Source organism: Scylla paramamosain, unplaced genomic scaffold (genome assembly GCF_035594125.1).
Source record: "Scylla paramamosain isolate STU-SP2022 unplaced genomic scaffold, ASM3559412v1 Contig5, whole genome shotgun sequence".
NCBI classification, from domain to species: domain Eukaryota; kingdom Metazoa; phylum Arthropoda; class Malacostraca; order Decapoda; family Portunidae; genus Scylla; species Scylla paramamosain.
In genome coordinates this window covers 1,050,001-1,052,500 of record NW_026973670.1, presented here as the reverse complement: position 1 = coordinate 1,052,500, position 2,500 = coordinate 1,050,001, and the positions used below count along the sequence as shown (strand labels likewise).

Here is a 2,500-nt window from a genome sequence, read left to right as displayed (position 1 = left end):
GTTTTTGGTGTACAAAGTAGCAATACACCTCCTTACACCGCATTAACCGAGTGTAGGACTGCCGCTTATCAAGTGTGTAGCCTGATCCTGTTCAAAACATGTCTTTCAATTACTCATTATGACACTTACAAGAAATTATAATTCAAAATACTATTACATATAGAATACTCTTCATAAACACCTAACAACTCAGAAATATGCCGCACTAGGGAAAAAAAGTTACAAATATGCACTTGTGTTTAAATGTGGTCAAAACATGCATTTGCTTGTGCACACATGCAAGGGTATAACTGTCCTAAGGCTGGTGATGATGGTGAACGTGTTAGTGATGGTGATGGTGATGGTGATGGTGGTGCTGAGGGTGACGGTGGTGGTGGTGGTGACGCTGCTGGTGCTGGTGGTGGTGGTGGTGATGATGATAAAGGTGGTGATGGAGACGATGACAAGGCAAAGAGTAAGAGGAAGAGGGAGGAGGAGAAAGAGGGAGGAAGAGGAGGAGGAGGAGGAGGAGGAGGAGGAGGAAAAAAGTGAAGCAACAAAGAAAGAATACAAAGGAAGACCAAACAGCAACAGACCATGAGGTCCTTACTGGGCTGTTTGGGTAACTATTCTATTCTATTAGTGAGAGAAACAGGATAGCACTGGAGGAGGAGGAGGAGGAGGAGGAGGGTGAAAGTGAAAGAGAAGCAGAGGTGGACAAGGATGAAGATTAAGAAGAAAAGGAGGAAGAGGAGGAGGAGGAGAAGGAGGAGGAGGAGGAGATGAAACGTGCAAATTAAATAGTAGTGAAGATGATGTTACTACTACTACTATTACTACTATTGGTATTAATAATAATGATAATAATAATAATAATAATAATAATAATAATAATAATAATAATAATAATAATAATAATGATAATAATAATAATAATAATAATAATAATAATAATAATAATAATAATAATAATAACAAGCAGGATCTGTGAAACTTTCATGGCAACTTTCACCGTTTTGGCAACGCTGCCTTGATTCCTCCCTCCCTCCCTCCCTCCCTCCCTCCCTCCCTCACCCGGTCACTCCTCACTCCCTCCCCCACACGGGCTCTCAACCTTCCACTGTCATACATACATACATACATACATGCACACATATACAAGAAATCGAAGGAGGAAGCGCATGAAAAAAAAAGAAAAAAGAAAAACAAAGATAGAGACCAATAATAGAATGACAGTGGTGATGACAGTGGTGGTGACAATGGTGGTGATATTGATGATCGTGGTGATGACACTGGTGACAGAGATGATAACAGCTGTGGTGACAGTGGTGGTGACAGTAGTGGTGACAGCAGTGATGACAGTGGTGATGACAGTGGTGGTGAAAGTGGTGATGACAGTGGTGATGAAAGTGGTGGTGAGATTGGCAGTAATAGTGGTGATGACAATGGTTGTGAAAGTGGTAGGGATAGTGGTGGTGATATTGGTGGTGACACTTGTGGTGATAGTGGTGGTGACAATGGTGATGACAGTGGTGGTGACGATGGTAGTGACAGTGGAAATGACAGTGGTGGTGACATTGGTGGTGAAATTAGTGGTGACACTGGAGGAGGAGGAGGAGGAGGAGGAACACGAGAAGGAGGAGGAGGAGTAAGAAGAGGAGTAGAAGAAGAGGAGGAGGAAGAGGAGGAGGAGGAGGAAGAGGAGGAGGAAGAAGAGAAAAAGGAGGAGGAGGAGGAGGAGGAAGAGGAGGAGGAGGCGGAGGAGGAGGAGGAGGAGGAGGAAAAGGAGAATGAGGAATAGGAGGGAGAAGAGGAGGAGGAGGAGGAGGGAAAGGAGGAGGAGGAGGAGGAGGAGGAGGAGGAGGAGGAGGAGAAAAAAGAAGAGGAGGAGGAAAAAGAGGGGGAAGAAGTAGCACTAGAAGAAGAACAAGAACAAGAACAAAAGTAAGAAGAAGAAGAAGAAGAAGAAGAAGGAGAAGAAGAAGAAGAAGAAGAAGAAGAAGAAGAAGAAGAAGAAGAAGAAGAAGTGGAGGGGGGATGGAAGGAAGAGAAAGAGAAGGAGGAGCAGGGAAAGGAGGAGGAAGAGAAGGAGGAGGGGAAGAGGAGGAGGAGGAGGAGGAGGAGAAGGAGGAGGAGGAGGAAGAGGAGGAGGAGGAGGAGGAGGAGGAGGAGGAGGAGGAGGAGAAGGAGGAGGAGTAGGAGGAGGAGGAGGAGGAGGAGAAAAAAGAAGAGGAGGAGGAGGAGGAGAATAAAAAGAGGAAGGAGAGAGAGGAAGAAGAGGAAGAGGAAGTGGAGGAGGAGGAAGAGCAGGAGGAGGAGGAGAAAGAGAAGGAAGAGAGGAGAAGGAAGAGAGGATAAGTAGAAGAGGAAGAGGAAGAGAAGAGGAGTAAGAAGACAAAGAAGAACGCGAAAAAGAGGAAGAAGAGGAGAAAGAATATGAAAAAGAAAAGGAGGAGGAGGAGGAGGAGGAGGAGGAGGAGGAGGAGGAGGAGGAGGAAAGGATGAATAAGAAGATGAGGAA

At 45.3% G+C, this 2,500-nt stretch overlaps 1 protein-coding gene across 1 annotated transcript in view; it reads left to right on the top strand.

The window, feature by feature from the left end:
• The window catches only part of LOC135096680 (uncharacterized), an 18,992-nt gene that overhangs the window by 4,345 nt on the left and 12,147 nt on the right, over positions 1 to 2,500 (top strand). The gene's annotated exons all lie outside the window — the stretch shown is intronic.